The sequence below is a fragment of the Aethalodelphis obliquidens genome, unplaced genomic scaffold, assembly GCF_003676395.1.
Source record: "Aethalodelphis obliquidens isolate GAN/ISIS:26980383/991018 unplaced genomic scaffold, ASM367639v1 scaffold41, whole genome shotgun sequence".
Taxonomy (NCBI): domain Eukaryota; kingdom Metazoa; phylum Chordata; class Mammalia; order Artiodactyla; family Delphinidae; genus Aethalodelphis; species Aethalodelphis obliquidens.
In genome coordinates this window covers 11,886,866-11,903,845 of record NW_020837985.1, presented here as the reverse complement: position 1 = coordinate 11,903,845, position 16,980 = coordinate 11,886,866, and the positions used below count along the sequence as shown (strand labels likewise).

The 16,980-nt window shown below is 42.6% G+C and overlaps 1 long non-coding RNA gene across 1 annotated transcript in view; it reads left to right on the top strand.

Moving 5' to 3' along the window:
* Positions 1 to 271, top strand: part of LOC113633869 (uncharacterized) — a 237,564-nt gene extending 237,293 nt beyond the window's left edge. The window contains exon 3 of the long non-coding RNA XR_003438401.1: positions 147 to 271. This is a non-coding gene — a long non-coding RNA (uncharacterized LOC113633869). The remainder of the gene's footprint in view (positions 1 to 146) is intronic.
* The last annotated feature ends 16,709 nt before the right edge of the window (positions 272 to 16,980 follow it).

The following is a 16,980-nucleotide window of genomic DNA, read 5'->3' as shown; positions in this document are numbered from 1 at the left end:
CTTGTTCCATTGTATCATGCAAAATGTGTTGCCAGGCCTTGAGCTCCATGGTAACCTCCCCCCTGCATACACAAACACACCAAACATCTGAGATTCTTATTTTAAGTTATAGCTATTTTTTCCCCTTTTTTCGTTCACTTCCCCAGAGTTCTGTAATGCCTGAGAACTTGCATCTACCTAACATCATCGACAGACTATTCTGCCAGGAAAAGATGCCCAATGAAAGCAAATCAATGGGCCGTGGAAGAAACTCTTCCCAGCAGTGACCTAATCTGCCTACTTCAAAAGAAGGTAAGGAAACTACAATTCAGTCACAGGCCAGGATTACTGGAAGCAATCATTTTATATGCAGCACTGTCCTCACATTCTTTTTATAGAGGTTACAATGACGTGAACTGTGAGGTGGAAGAGATATTGCAGTGAACTTGAGTCCTGGCCCTGAGGCTTACTTACCTGCTAAATCATGTCTCTAAGCCTCAATTTCCTCATCTGTGAAATGGTAAGAGTGATAGTTACCCAACCTGCCTCTTCAGGTTCTCTGACTGTTGTTAAGGTATTACAGGTAAAGATTTTGTACACTTTACACCGCTATACAAAGGTATGTTCTCACTGTGCATCGTGCTTTGAGCCCTCTTTAATTTTTAGCAGGAGTCTAAAGCTACGCCTTCTCTGTCTTCCTCTCTTCAGTTGAGAGAACTACTAAGCAGCGAAAAGCACAAGCGCTTATGTACCACACTGAAGGCAGGGATTTTATTCTGTTTTGTTTACTTTCATGTGCCCAGCCTCGGAACAGGAGTTAACTTGTGTATACATTTAGCAAATTTGTTGTGTGGATATATCTTTGTCTTGGTTTGGGATCTGTAGGAGCAGACTCTGAGACAAGGATTTGAGTGTCAGTAATTCACTTGGGAAGTGATCTCAGGGAACAGCAGTAGCAAATGGGGAAATGAGTCAGGGGAGGGAAGAAGCCAAGGAAAGGTGTATTAACAAGGAAGTAATGACCACAGTTGGCAACCAGAGCTTAATCCTGCTGGAAAACAGGAGAGCCAGTGTAGGACACACCCCAGAGTCATGCCATCCAAGTCACAATGGAGCTGGGGTACTGAACCAACACCTCCTGTCAGCCAGTTGGTTCAGGGCTTCACCCAGGAGGCATTAGGTCCCCAACACTTCCTGCCCAGCCCTCACATAGACAGAGGGAGGTTCTGCGCCGGGGAATGGCCACAGGTGAAGAATCGTGGGTGCTGGCTATTGGAAGTTGATCTAGTATCACAAAATACTAAGGGATTATAGGCAGGGCACCAGTGGCGTCAGTTTCAATCGTGTATCAGGAATTTTGTGAAATCATCTTAATTTCTGTGACTCAGATGGAGTTTTCTGTTATTCAGTGATTCTAAAAAGTGTGATCTATGATTTGATGTTATTAATGTTGGATGTAGGAGAAAGTAAAAGCTGAAGAGGCAGTGTCTAGCTTGCTGTGATATTAGACCATCCTGTGTGTGTGTGTGTGTGTGTGTGTGTGTAATAGAAGCTGTTGTCTGTTGTGACTAAGGATCAAGGTGTTGTGGTGAAAGAAACAAAAATAGAAAAAAATGTAAAAAAGAGCACTAAATTGGGGTTCAGGTGCTTTCCTTGTTATCAGCTGATATGTAATCACAAACAATTCATCTCTCCTCAATTGCAAAATTAGAGTCTTGCACCAGAACAGGGACAAAAACTACATTTCAAGGCACATGCCTCCTCCACTGAATTAGGGGTGTCTGCCTAGAGCACTTTGTTGAGAAATATGAGACCATGTTCAGGTTGTAGTAGACAAGCCCCATCATTGTCTACTCATGTCAACAAGGAGCCGTGAAGGGCCATGTCTCCGCCTTCCTGGCTCTAGATGATCGCTATGGTCACTGGGAACTCCTTTCACCCCATCCTGCCCTGTCTTTGTTCTGTAATAATCAACTTAATAGAAAACTTCCACCAATGAGAGACATAGACTAAGATTTTTTAAAACTCTCAAATGTAAAAAACAAAATGCACATATAGGCACTCACTGTAACTACTTATATCATACTCTCTTCCCCCAAAGGTTCAGAAGACCCATCTGAACTGGTAATGCTCAGGGTCACTAAAGTGGACAGAAAACATCACTGCTGTGAGGTTGTGAAAAAGCCTGGGTTAATACTGATTGCTATTTCATGACAAGTAAATGAGCTGTTATCACTCATGGGTGCAAAGGGCAGAATTTAACAAGACTATAGATATAACATAATGAAACAGAGGTCATAGATATAACGTAATGAAACAGAGGCCCAATATCTTGAACAGTCATTTAATAATTACATTTATTTATAAGTTTAAATAGACATTCGTATATATTTTCATTAATGGTCCTCAGAATAAACACTGAGGTAAATTATGGCATGTAAGCCCAGGGATGGAGTACTCATGTCTCCTTTTTCAATATTGTATCACCATTATCTAGACAAAATTCAATAAGTATTTGCTGAATTAATGTCTTATTTTCCTTATTTTAGACAGGATGAAGCAATTTTTCTTAGCTCATGCAGCTTGTAAATAGAAGAATCATTGCTTTAACACAGGTTTTCAATGTATGCACCAGACGTTGTACCTGGATGTGATTGCAGTTAATGTTCAGTCCCATCTTAAATCATATCGTTTATTGTTTAGCTCCTCGATTAGATTCTAAGCTCTTATCTGTCTCTCTCACACCTGAGGCCTCAGTACCTAGCCCAGAGCCTTAGATATAGTAGCTGATCAAAACTTAATTGTTGTAGCAATTTCCATCTTAATGATAAAATAACTTAGGAAAAAAAATTAAGGAACTAGATCAAAGTCATTTAGAGAATGAATGACAGAGGCTTATCTAGAATCCAATTCTGTTTCTTAAGGCCTAATAGAAGTAACAAATGCAACACAATTTTAACTAACTGTGTTCAAGTTCTGTCTGATTTGGATATAAAGGAAGAAATAGTTCCAAAATACCAGCTGCAAATTGGTTGGGGAAAAAAATGGTTTTTTTAAATCACCCAAACAGTCACCATGAGTCAAAACACTCTCAGTTTGGGGTGATATATATTACCATTTAAGGTGATCTCTGGCCTTATTGAACCTACTGGATGGTGAGTCCAAATATCAGATTTTCTTCTTTTTCATTTGACCCTTAAATTTCAGAGTGAATCACATTTATCACAGAAAGGTCAGCAAATTCTTTGAAGTGAAATATGGGCAGAGGAGGAGGGAAATACAATGGTTAATAGAAGCTGGCTTTTCAGGATCCTTGCCAGTGGGAAGCATGCTGTCAACCTTCTAGCTTTACGAAAGGAAGATACAGCTAAACTGATCCTACACACTCGGAGAGGGGAACACAGCCTGGAAATGAGGGGAAGTGAAGGCATGCCTGTCCTTAGTCTTAATGGTTAAATGTTACCAACTCTCCATATGTATGTGTGTGTGCGTGTCTGTATTCAGCTACCAGAACGGGGGTACAAAGCAAATTTCCAGGAACAATTGTAAAAACATTGGTTAAATGTCTACAGTATATACTAGGTCTTGGGTTTACAAAGATGACCGAAGATGGCTCCTGAATTGTTAAGGCTCAGGATTCAAAAGGTGACAGATGTCTAGAAATATACTTTTCTTTCTGTCATCTTGGGAAACTCAGGTCAGAAGTCAGCTCTTTCAGAAAGCTTTCCGACACCTTTCCTTCAGAATCTCCCTCTACAAATGTCCTTATCAGTTGCTTTTGGATATATGTGCTTATATCTGTCCCGTTGCTCAAAGGTGAACCCTTTGAGGGCAAAGACGCTTTATTCAGCTCTGTATTCCCAGAACGTAGAACAGCGTGCACAGTGGGTCCTCAATAGGGGTTTGATTTAAGGAATCAACTTACACATCCTTGGAACATTTAGCAAAGTTTCTTGTTCATAACTCTCTATTTCCTCCCTCCCTCCCTCCCTTCCTTCCTCCCTCTCTCCTTCTTTTAGTTAAATGAGTTCTTCCTGTTGCTACTCCTGTGGGCAACTTCTGTACCTTTGCAATTCCATGAAAGAGCAAAATCTCCAGTCCTCTAAAAACAAATGGATTTCCAATGGTCCTGGAGAAGGGTGGGTCAAATTTCTGACTACTATATCTTGGGCAGTCTTACAATTCAGAGTTCCTATGGAGTTGATTTTGGTGCCTTCCATTTTCAGGATAAACCAGTTCCCAAAGAAGATAGTAGCTAATGGCAGCCACAAAGGAGAGGATAACAGGTTAATTACCAAATGCTGCTGTGAAATAAGAGAAGAAAAATAACGAATAGCCGGTCCCTAGGCTGGTTAGAAAGGTGGCCCAACAGCATGCATTTTGTATTTTCTCTCTCATCTGGGAACTTCAATACCATCTTGTCCCTAGGTCTGTATCTTCTGGCACCATGGTGCTCCTCTTCTACCCTCCCGTACTTACTCTAAATAAATGCATATAATCAAACACCCATGCAAGTCGCCTGGCTCACTGAACATTTGATGTACACCTACAGCCATTTCTTTCCATTCTAATGTTATCACTCATCGATCACGGCTGTAAAATGGAGGGGGCAGAATCACACTGCCATTCAGCGGCTGGCTGTGTACCCCATGTTCTGGTGGGCTGGCTGTGGACCATTTTCTTTTTGAACGAAGGAAGTCATCCTGAACACACATTCATTTCTGGTAATTGCTTTTTCTTTTATATCACAGTATGCTGGAGGATGTGTTTTTTGTTGTTTCTCTTCTGTTGGTTCCATTGCTTATTAACAGATTTTGAGTTCTGTATTTTTAGGTTTATTTCCCGATTTTGGTCAGGGACTTTTACAGAGAGCACTGCTATGCTTAGGTGGGAAAATCTTGAGGGCAGTCTAAGTTTGCAAAATATCCCCATGGACAAGATCTACTTTTCTTGTCTCAAAAACTCTGTAAGAGTGGAAGATCAGGTTTTATTATACTGTTTTCCAGATTAAGAATGAACTCTGGGAGGTTGAAATGACTTAGCCAGTTTCATTCACATGAAAAGTTGTGGATCTTGCTTATAACAAAATCAAGTCCTGACTCCTGTCACTTCTTTTTCAATAGATCAATGTAAAAGTTACCATAATAAGAATAAATCAGTTATAATAAATCAGGTTTTCACTTTATTCCAAAGATCTACTGTGGCATCCCCTAACTTCATCTTTTGTCTTTGTAACCTAAAAGACAGGTACTTTCCACCCAAAATTGAAGAGCCCAGAGGAAGGGCTCTGTTGGTAGAGCTTGATGACAGGCAGAGCCCTGGACCACATGCTGAGAAAAGAGGAATGAATGACTGGCAGCGTCTGGGTTACACACCCAACCTGGTGCTAGAGGATGAGATCCTATGATTGGTCACCACACAAAAATCACATTACTACATGGGAGATGAGATATTGCCCAAGAAAATGGGGCACTAGATGGAGAAAACTATCTAATGTGCACTACAGAAAGGTCCTAGTGCAGTAATTGATGGGTGATAAGAAGTGGAAATGATACAGTATGGAAAAGGAAAATGGGCTGGGAAATCAGGTAACCTAGACTCTATTCTATTACTTTCTAGATGTGAACAATGATTTTTACCTCTCTGGGCTTCAACTTGACCATCTGTAACATGAGGAATCCCAAAATTGGCTGTGTATAAGAACCATTTTGGAGATTTTAAGACATATATTGCTGGAATGTCCAAACATGGGAAAACTGTATATATGTAATGATAAAAGGTAGAAAAATAATTATCTCTTGGTCAGAAATCAGGGACCAGTATACTAGGTGACCTATCTGGACCTTTCTTGTCCTAATATTTTATGATTATATGAGAGACAGAGAGAGAATATGAATCTTTGGATGAGGAATAAGAAAAGAGTTTCATGGCCAACCCAAGATAGCTGTACCATGTGCCACTCAATACTCCCATTACAGTCTCTGCTGATAAACAGTGAAACCCTACCACATGCTTTCAGGCAAAGAAGATTCTCAAGACTTTCCAAATAAAGATCAATGGGCTCATTCTGCATGCAGACAATTTCATCAACAGAAACACACCCTAGAAATAGACTACTCCCCATGGTTTCCTGCCCTCCAGCTTTTGTAAAGTCATAACAGATGCTCTCGACAGCCTTACAGAGCCCCAGACTGCTAGCAGCTATGCATTGACTCCTGCTAATTAAGCCACCTATCACCTGACCAACAGTGCATTCCACGTTGGGATTGCTTTAGGAGAGCAGCAGTCTCACTAATCATTCACCTTCAATGGAGAAGATTTCAGACACAAAACAAGCTTCTTCCAGCACTGCCTGCTTCTGCAGGGAAGACAAAAGCTGCATACTGAAAGCACGAACACAGTTTCCTGGGGATTCGTGGCACAGCTCGTTTTGAGTGTAAAAATAAGTAGCTTAGAGATCATTTAGTGAAGGAGCTCTCCACCAAAGTATACATTTGAATCACTTGTGGGTATTTTGGGTGACAGATATCTGGACCCCAGCCCAGACTGTCTGTATCAGAATCTCACGGGGGTGGACACATGTGTAGACTTAGAAAAATCCTTAGTTTACTCTGATGTGGTTAAAATCCCCACCTCTGTAACAAATACGGATGCTGATATCTAGCTGTGTAAGGGGTTAACTTAAGAATCGAACTCAGACTTTTTGAAGATTAAAAAAAGAAAAAAAGAAATGCAAGATGAAGATTTGAGGGCTGAGGCTATCGTGCAGGGTTTTTTTTCTTAAAAAGCTAATTTTAAAATACATATTCGTGTATCATCTCAGACAGCGTAGGGATGCAGCAAAGGTAATGAACACCAGTTTGGATTCATGTAACTGGCTTATATTCTGCCTATGTGTATGTATTTGGAACAATATTATGAACACACACACAACTAATTAATTGCATTTATCTGAAAAAATGATCTTACTCCTAGATTTGAATTTCAACCCCATTACTTCCTGTGGAACCTCATGCAAGTTAGTTAACCTCAGAGGCCTCAAGTACCAACTGGGATAGCAGTAGTGCCTACTTCACAGAACTGTTGTGAGATTTAATTTTTTTTTAAATCATCAATGTAAAGCACTTTGTTCAATGCTTGGCCTGTAAATGCTTGGTAAATATGAGCTATGATTATTATTCCAAGCTTTGAGAAACATGTTTCTACTTACCGTAGATAGCAAAGTCTAGGCTACCCAGGGTTAAATCCTGACCATGCTGTTTACTAACGGCCATGATGCATTTGTCAACTCTGGTCAAAGTGGGGTCTGGACCAATGTGAGTCTGAAGGAGGCTAATAGAGGGGGAACTAGAAGCTGGGAGCCAGCAGCCTTAAGGCTTTCTACTCAAAGTGTGGACCGCGGAGCATCACAGCATCTGCACCACCTGGGAGCTTGTTAAAAAGCAGGAATCTTGAGCCCCACCCCAAGACATATTGAATCTAAATATGCATTTTAACAAGCTCCCTAGGTGATTCATACATATTACATTAAATTTTGAGAAAGACTGCTTTAATGGGTCAGGTCCAGGTAAGGCAGATGCTGAAACAACAGCATAACTCAGTGCAAAAAATGACAAAACAAAAATAGAATTTTCCAACAGTGGGTAAAGACAGTTACAGAGTAAACCCATTGACAGGTAACTGACAGGTAATTTTACAGGCACAGAGCCAGTAAATGGAATTCTGGAATAGAAGGTTGTGCTATCTTGGACTATTCTTTAGGGTCAGTTCACTTTAAAGGGTCTGTAATCCTCGCCAGAGAGGTCAAAATACTGAGCAAATTTAGAAAAAAAAAAAAAGTTTCTGATTTCATGTATCAGAGGCAAGATGAAAAGCTGAGGCAAAATTTCTGAGCTGGAGATGGGTCTGGGGCAAGAGAAAAGCTGAGAGGTCAGCGTAGGAAGAAATAGAATGAACTGTGCGGGAAGAAGTGCTTGGCCCAAGAGTAAAGAGTTTCAAAGTAATGGGGGCTGCACCCCATCTCTTTTGTACGAGAGTGGTGAGGCATCATTACAATGTGGATAACAGGATTGTGAAATGGTGCTCGTTCTGTGAAAAGGAGGAGTAGCGAAAGACACATGAGACATTCAGTGCTTCTCAAGCCTGGCAGCACGTCACCATTGTCAGGGAGAGTCACAAAGGAAAACGTCTGCCCAGGAGTAGTGCTTGACGATCGGGGGCAAAACGCTGACATTTCCGTTTTCCTAAAGTGTCCCACGGGTGATACCAGTGCTCAGCCATAGTGAAAAAAGTGTTCTGGGGAGTAGGAGAAACAAATTCCAAAACCAGTCATCGTAACAGTGAGTCATCACCAGAGATGAGAGATGCTGATTGAATAAGCAAGCGAGTGGGCTCAGAACAAGCGTGAGACAGAGGCCATTGGGTCAGGAGTGCCTTCTTTCGTAACTTAAAAATAATACTAGAAAGTGTGTGTGTGTGTGTGTGTGTGTGTGTGTGTGTGTGTGTGTTGTGGTGGAGAGGGGGTGGTATTCAAACCCTAAGCCAGGTAATAGCTAACTTTTATTGAACATGTATTATGTATGTTATTCTAAGTAGCTCATATACATGATCTCAGTTAATCTTTAGAACCACCTGTAAAGTGAGTACTATTATTATTTTCATTTTATTGATAAAATTGAGGCACAGAAAGATTCAATACATTTCAATTTATTAAAATTAAAATATTTTAATATATATTTTAATTTTATTAAAATTAAAAATTTTAATTAAAAATTAGCTAAAACTCAACAAATCTAGGATTCAGCAGTCTTGTGCTTTGAAGATCTGTGCTACACACCACCTCTCAGTTGGTGAACTGTTGTTTTCCTTGCTTTCCAGGCAAGTAATACCATGACCTTATACTGGTGCAGAACTCTAGGCAAGACCCCTCAAAGTATCCTAGTGAGCTTAGGGTGTCCCTAAGACGAAGTTGTGGGAGTGAAGCCAGCACATGCACAAACCTCCGTACATGCACTCCTCTGATTCCTATCGTGGGTCTATTCATGATAAGCTATCAAATATGACTCTTCCTGTGGTCTTAAAGGTTCTGCGGAAGTCACAAATGCTGACAACAGAATAACTGATTCTAAGCACACCAGTGTAGTGCAGGGCTTGCAGACGTATCAGAATTAGCCCATCTTACTAAGGTAGAGGAGGTCGGAGACTGGAGACTTATAGTGTAAGCCCTGACCATTGTTTTGTAGTTGTTTTTTTTTTGTTTGTTTTTCCTTTTTTTTGTAATGCAAGTGCCTGACTTGTCAAAGGCATCTGTATCTAGGAGGCACCATTTCAAAGAGGGGCTCTTGAATAAACATCACCACAGCCTAGAGAGCCAGATGCTGTCCCCTGATTTAGGCTTTCTTCGTTTTAGAGATCTTGGTTGATTTCAATAACTGACCATTTGGGCTAATTTTTTTTTTTTTTTGTGGTACGTGGGCCTCTCACTGTTGTGGCCCCTCCCGTTGCGGAGCACAGGCTCCTGACGCGCAGGCTCAGCGGCCATGGCTCACGGGCCCAGCCGCTCCGCGGCACGTGGGATCCTCCCGGACCGGAGCACGAACCCGCACCCCCTGCATCGGCAGGCGGACTCTCAACCACTGCGCCACCAGGGGAGCCCTGGGCTAATTTTTTTTCTCTTCCCGTGATTTAAATTCCCACTCTTACATTTTAAATTCACCCATAGAGAATGAGCCTGAAAAATCCTAGGCCTACACCCTTGACCGCAATAAAAGCAAAACCCAGGTGCTCTAACTCTCTCTCTCTCTCTGTGTCTCCCCTCACGCCCTTGCTGAATAATCCTCGATGTGCTGTAGTGCTGTGTGTAGTCCTCCAGGTCTTGTGAGTAATAAGCCTCTATTTTTTCAAAGTTTTCTGATGATTATTGCTTGGGGGCAATCATAGTAAGAACCACACAGGCTGGTCCAACCACAACACTGGTTTTCAATAGGCTGAGAGCAGCACAAAACAAGGTTGGAAGACCTACTTTGGCCAGGGTTGCCGGTCTGTAAATTATTGCTCAACGCGGGAAGAGGAGGGCTTTCTGCCCTTTCACCTTAAAGCAAGTGAAGAGCTTCAAGGGAATTAATCAGAGAACTGATGTGTGTTCCTTGAAATTCAGGGGACTTACAGGTTGATACCTGATTCAAGCATAAAAAAAGCTGAAGGCAAAAGGTATCTGCTGGAGTGACTAGGATAACAACCAAAAGAGAAGAATAAGATAGAAGCAGCAGAGCAGCCAGGGGATGAACCAGGCCTTCTTGCTTGGGGACGTTCCACTTTGAACAGGTTTCCACCTGGGGAGGTGCCAAGAAGGAATAATTCTCATTGAACATCTGCAAAACACAGCCCTGCTGGCCATGAAATAGCATTTCCGCCTTCCCGTTACCTCTCCTCCGTCCCTGCTCTGTCCCTGGAAGATCAGAGGCAGCACAGGGAGAGAGTGAGGAGGAGATGAAAAAAAATGGAATGAATAGGTGAAGATGCCCTTCCTGGCCTCTTCCCGAATGTAAGTTTCTAGTCTGAGACTGAACAAGCTAGGGGGCGGAGAAAAGCTTTAAATTCGATGCGAGATTACGTGGGTGGAACTGGACATTTTAATACCTGGAAGTTCCCAGGAACACTGTAAGATATAGTCCAGATTCCACCCACAAACTAAAAAAGCTTCAGCAGAACTTTACAGACACGATGTGATACAGCTGGTCTGCTTGCCTCCTTGTAAGGCCAGCTGACCCTTTGTCGGCTTGAGAGTTTGGTTGGATCCCAGCTCAGTCCCCGGCTCTGCATCTTTTAAAGCCCTCTATAAATTCCCAGCTCAGTGCCAGTCCCAGCATGTGCTTACCCAGTGCTTTCCAATGGCACGTCATGGCTACATGCCACTACACTGTCCTTTCTTATATTTTTCAGGTTATTATGGGGAGAGATGGAAAAGACTAGAAATAAGACAGCAATGTCCTGTTATTATATCCAAAGCTCCATTTGAAGGCATGTAAACATGCACTAGTGTTCTGTATAATCACACATTTGTATGTATTATCATTTGCTATTAGTTTTATTTCTCCTATTTTAAACGTTATTATCCAAACCGGCTGGGCACAAGCTTTCTGTACTTGTTCCACCATAAATAAACAAAAACGCCTAAACACAATTTGTAATAGGTCATCTCCAGACCACAGCTAGGATGCTGCCTAAGTAGAAAACCAAAATTAAATCAAACTGGGCACAATGCCCAGACCACTGGCTTCCAGCAAACAGATGCAGAGGAAGAAAGAAAGAAGCGACTATATCGCAAAAAACTGGTGGAATAACAGAGAAACCATAGTAATTAACCCTAGGACCAGTTTGTCTGTTCTGGGCCCCACGTTCTAGTTACCTTTGGAAAATGAATGTTGAAAATTTTATCCATTTTTATTTGAAGTGAATCTCCATTATTGGCATCACCCAATTTTCTGAAAGGAAAACTAGAGAAAAGACACATTCTTTGTTATTCTGCAGGTACAGGTCATTTTCTTTAGCCACTAATACTTTCTTAATAAGTAAAATAATAATAAAAATAGTGCCAATAATGGTAATAATCAAGAAAACAAAATCAGTAGCAGCAGTGACTACAGTAACAAGAGCTGCTCCCCTTTACTGGCGAATTTAGCAGATGCCAGGGGTGCCTCACTTCACACCCCTCAGCTCATCTGAGTCTGCTTAGAGCTCTGGTCCCCGGCAGGCGGGCAGCTACCAACCTCAAGCATCTGGATCTTTCATCTCTCTCCTCTGCCTAAGGGCTTTCACCAGCTCCGTGAGAGCTGGAGTGCACTCCACCAGAGGCAGTCACAGACCAAGGACAGAAGGAGTAGACAACCCAGGGGACAATGTTTAATCGATGTGGGATGGGAGTCAGTGGATGAAAGTTCCAGTCTTTCTGGTCTGTAGTTGGACAATTTACAGTTTCTTTAATAGGTCCTGGTAGGCCTGAACCCCAGAGGCCCACAAAAGAATCCCACCCACGAGTGTGCCTGGGCTTTTCTCCCTCCTCTGTATCATTTTCCCTCCTTCTAGGATCACCTCCCCAGAGTCTACTTGCCTCAAAGCCCTTGTTTCAGAGTCTACTTTTGGACAATCCAAAGTGAGGCTATCTTCTATTATGAGTCAATTACTTTAAATCGCTATCTGTAATGCTTAGAATAAGTTTAGTTATTTTACATATAGTATGTCCAATTCTCAGAATAAACATGCATATTAAACTTATGATCCTTATTGAAGAAATGAGAAAACTGAGAGTCAGGCTAAAAAACTTGTCTGAAGTTTTGTAACTTGAACGTGGCATAAACAATATTAGAATTCAGCTCCAAAACCAGTACCATAATTTCTTTAGATTCTTGTTATCCTTTCTTACCATAAGCCTCATTATGGTAGAGGTCATACAAAGCATATCATCACAACTTCTAATACCACCTCTAGTATTCTGACTGGTATAAAGTTTTTTTCCCAGTAGATTTTGGGGAATAAATCAATGAATTTCACGTGTTCAACATCATGTGTTACGCACAAACATTGTGATTGACCTGAAGATACAATAATCTCTAAAATAAAAATTTTCCCTCAAAAGAATCATGGCTTACCAGGAAAAATACAACAGGTCAATAGATGAAGTAGGGTGAGCATTATAATAAGAAAGTGAACAGACAGGGAGATAAGGGGATGCACCGCTGACTCTCCTTTAAGAAATGACTTGCTGCTGGCCAGTCAGTGGAGAATGAGATCAGCAGAGGGTGTCAGCCATCATCCCCTCAGGGTTGTGTCTCAGCTGCAGAGAGAGGATGCCTTGTCTTTGCCCTTCTGAGACCGACCCACATCCAGTGACTGAGTGAAGTGGGCATTAAGGCCCAGCACCTTTCCTCCCTCACAGGATGGCTCTGATGGAAAATACTCTCTCCAGACCTCTGCTCCTGGCTAACCAAGGCTTTGTTAAACCTGCATTAGTTTTAATTATTCCTCTATCTAATCCTGCTTCCTCGATTCCGATTTCTTTCGCAGATATTTATCTCTAATGAACATTTTACACTCCAAATAGCATCTCAGCATTTGCTTTCAGTGAACTCAATCTGTGACTGTTGGTACTGAGAGTGATGCAAGAAAGCAGGTGGTAAGGTAGAATTTTGAAGCAGGATCATTCACCACCTGGCTGGCAAGGAGGGCCCAATAGTAGTAGAAGGTGAAGTACAGATGGGTCCTAACATAAAGCTGTGGTCCAGTTGTTAAAAATGTTACTGGTGAATTAGGTTGCATAGGGGAAAGGAATCAACCAGTGAGCACTGTGTATTAGTCATTTGAGACATATGGAGGAAATAGTACCCATCTCCTTTACTTAAAATGAACTGATTGTAGATGTTAATGACAGCTGTAAAATATCTTCACAGTAATACGTAAATTATTGTTTAATTAAATAACTAGGTCCTCTCACCTGGCCAAATTGACAGACAAAACTAACCATCGTGATGGTTCCTTTGTTAGAGAGGGTCCTACGGCTGTCAGGTGATGTCCTTAAGTCCTGGGCAACATTCAGCTTACAGTGTCCAAGGCATCCAGAAGACCGCCCAGTGGTCATTTCTCTGGTCCCTGAAATTGGGATCGACATGTTTGGCAGTTGACGCAATCTCTATATTGTGACCGTGGGCCGTGGGGTAAAGCTATCACAGTGGAGACTGCCAGTGGGAAACTGAAATTACCAATGTCCTCTTCCTCCCGTCCAAGGTAGTAAATTAGAAAAAGTATCGCACTCTAGGGGGAAAGCAAGATTAGTACCACTCTAAAGGACTGAAACGATACAGGAGTGTCATGATCCCTGTGATATCCTTCTTTAATTAACCGGGATGCACAACATAGAAACTGGAGGAATTCTGGAGGATAACTGAAGGCTACTGCAGCTCAACCAAGAATAGCCCCAACTGGAGTCACCATGAGAGACATACTGTCTGAGAGAGCAGATCAGTACATCCTTGAATATGTGGCATGTGGATTTGGATATTGTGTTCTTTCCTACCTCATCAGAAGGTACATCATAACAGTTTGCACTTGCATGAAACCACACACACACACACACACACACACACACACACACACACACACACACAGAGTTTTGCCTATGACTTTGACTATGTTAACTATCCTGCTCACTGCCATAATAATGAAGTTCAAAGTGCCCTAGACTTTCTGGATAGTCTGCCAAAGAGCGTTTCAGTCCATAACACTGCTGACACCAGGTTGATGGTGCTGGATGAGCAAACAGTGGCTAACAAGCGGGAGGGTAGTAAGACTCACATGCCTCAGGGGTGGGAAATAAGCCCCATCGAGACTCGGAGGCTACACATAACTACACTTTTAAGGGTCAGATTGTCAGGAGGGCATGAGATCATGTGTTGGGAACATGGCCTCCAGAGTACAAGATAAATTACTGCGTCTCACACCTCCCACTGTGAAGAAGAAATCTCCACTCCTGGCGGGCCTCTTTGGGTTCTGAAATATGACAGGGTTCACACCTAGAAATGTTTCATTGGCTCATCTTCTGGGTGACACGGAAAACTATCAACTTTAAGTGGGACCTAGAGAAGGAAAGGGTTACTGCAGCAGGTCCAGGCTGACATGTAAGGAGTCCTGTTGCTTGGGCCATATGATCTGGTATACCCTGTGGTATTGGCAATGTCAATGGTGGGAAAATATGCCATGGGGTGTTTTGGCAAAATCCAATGAGAAAAATACAACACAAGCCACTAGAATTCAGGAACAAATTCAAACCACCTGCAGCAAATAATTATAAGCTTTTGAGAAACAACTCCACATGGAGACAAAACATCTGACCATAGCACATTAAATGAGAGTCTGGGCCAAAACTGCCCAGTACAAACTGGCTTCTGTCAGATACACTAGGAACTGAAGCCAGGCAAGCCCAACCACCATTCACTATAAGACAAAAATTTTACATCCAGGATTGAGCCTGAGTGGGACACAGAGCATAAGCGAACAGCATGAAAAGTTAGCCTCCACACCCATGACATCCATGTCTCCTGAAAAGAGCACTGCTCCGTCATTTCACCACTGTGCACGGTTGAGTCTGCTTAACCCAATAAAGGAGGAGAAGGGAAAATCCCAAGCATAGTTTATGGATTTGCTGGTATAGAATGGCAGTGCAAGCTAAAGTTGAGTGGAAAATTCACTGTAGCCTCCTGCAAAGATTTCACTGAAAGTCAGTGATGAGGAACAGTCCTCCCAATAAGCAAAGTTCTGAGTAGTGCACATCATCATATACTGTGCGTGGAAAGACACTCGGGTTGAGATTAAATATAGTATGTATATGTCTGTGTATACACACACTCACTCACACACTCACTGGCAGCGGTGAATCTGGTCATAAAAGATTGAAGAAGGATCAGGGACAAGACGGACTACAGAGATACCCGTGGATGGAGTAAACATGAAGTGTGATGTTTTGTTATATATTACTGCTCACAGGAGAGCATCCACCACCGAAAAGATGCTAAATAGGTGAGGAAACACAATGCGTCCAGTAGCTGACGTTACTCAGCCGCTGGCATCAGCCGCTCCGTTTTGTCACACTGGCCACAGGACCACATTTGAATAGATGAAGGCTACCCGTGGTCTTAACACCATGAGCTCCCACTTACCAGGGCTGATCTAGCTGCTCTCACTATTGATTGTCCAACATGCGGGAACAGAGGCAAAATTTCAGTCCTTATATGGCACAGTTCCATTAGGAGATCCAGACACTTGGTAGAAAGTTAACTACATTAACTTCTCTCCTGGAAGGGCCAATAGTTTGTCCACATTAGAGTACACCTCTATTTCAGGTACTTTCAAGATTTTTCCTTACCTCCCTGAGGGCCTCAGTCAACACTCACTATCTGAGGACTTTTGATCCACCAGCATGGAGTCCCACATAATGTTGCTAGGGGGACTCACTTTACAGCAAAGGAGGTATGAAAGTAGGAACAATGCAATGGAATTATACTGGTCATACCACATACTCTCCCACCCAGAAGATGCCAGCCTGAAAGAGCATAGAAATATCCTGTGCCAGCTTGGGGGCAATACTTCATGAGAAATAGCCCAGCTGCAGGGAGTGTGATCAGGAGACAGCCTCCAGCTGTCGACACCTTCAGAGCTGTCTGGCTGAGATCATGTCCTTTGAGCAACCCACTTTAGTGACTGGATGAGGGAGGCGTAAAAAGTGCCTGCCGTTTTGGTTCAGCGCGGGATGATTCTGACTAGCGTTACTCAGTTTAGACTGGCTGAAGCTCTGTCTGGCTGCATCACAATTTGACTTCTTTCTCTGTACAGTTCTGCCTTTCCCCCCTTCCTTTCATGGCAATGATCCCTGATTAACATTTGCCCCACACAACTTCAGGTTATCATCTGCTTCTAGAAAGCCCAACCTACGACATATTCCTACAACTCAAATACTCACAGGCATTGGAAGGGGGCTTCACAGAAGTTTCCCTGTGCCTCACAGGTAGTGGTTACACCATAAACACTTAGTGACTTGAACTGAACTGACATTGAAGCTGGATGTTTTAAATAACTAATCATTTCCCAAGACTGAGGGTATTCAGAGCTATAAGTAAAGTTTGGGCATGTTGGAGGGGGAGGGGCAGGACATGGAAGGATGAATACTGTGGGTTTTTCAGAAAAAACTTCTGCAGGAGAATGACTAGACCTACACCATAAAGCAAAGAGCTGTGTATAAACAAAAGATGAGACAGGGGCTTCCCTGGTGGCGCAGTGGTTGGGAGTCCGCCTGCCGATGCGGGGGACGCGGGTTCGTGCCCCGGTCCGGGAAGATCCCACATGCCGCGGAGCGGCTGGGCCCGTGAGCCATGGCCGCTGAGCCTGCGCGTCTGGAGCCTGTGCACCGCAACGGGAGAGGCCACAACAGAGAGGCCTGTGTACTGCAAAAACAGA